Source organism: Onychostruthus taczanowskii, unplaced genomic scaffold (genome assembly GCF_017590055.1).
Source record: "Onychostruthus taczanowskii isolate IOZ18803 unplaced genomic scaffold, ASM1759005v1 scaffold437, whole genome shotgun sequence".
Taxonomy (NCBI): domain Eukaryota; kingdom Metazoa; phylum Chordata; class Aves; order Passeriformes; family Passeridae; genus Onychostruthus; species Onychostruthus taczanowskii.
In genome coordinates, this window is record NW_024501870.1 from 23,449 (window position 1) to 24,162 (window position 714).

Genomic DNA, 714 nt, shown 5'->3' on the forward strand with positions numbered 1-714 from the left:
GCAGAGTGCAGGGGACAAGGTTCTGCTGCAGGGCACAGGGATGTCAGTCCCAGGTGGGCGATGTCAGACATGGTGAGGCTGGGGGTGAGGAGCAGCTTGTCCAAACAGGCTCAGCCCAAAAGGGGCTCATTCTTCTCCATGCCCAGACCTCCTAAGGAGACATTCAGCATCAAGATCACCTGGGAAATGCTTCTATCACCTCTTCTCTGAAATGAAAAAAAAAAAAACCTAAACCCACAAATGTGATAAAAAAACCCAAAAATTATGAGGTGCACTTTGAAATCTTCCTCCTTAACAGAACTCCAAAGTGTCTCCAATCACTGCAAAAGCCCTGGAGACTTGAAGACAATTGAAAGGAGACAAAGAGTTCCTGAGGGCTTTCTGTATTTTAATCAGCCCCACGGTGGATTTGGGGCTGGGTCCAGGAGCCTCAGGCACTGAGAGGAGGATGAAGAAGCTGCTCAAGGAGTCAGCAGCAAAAGTCCAAGTGCCTTGGAGCATGGCTGGGCCCCAGGGAGGGCAGGGAGTGCCAAAGGCTCCCCAGGGACTGGTGAGAGCAGATCCTTGAGGCCAGGAGTGCAGGGAGCCCAAGGCTCTGGGCAGGGAACTGCAATGCTGAGCAAGGCCTGGCTTGGCTGCAGGAAGCAGAAAGGCCAAGCCCTGAGCCCAGCCTGGGCCAGCAGGGCCTGTCCCTCACGGGTGGCTCGGGGCTCT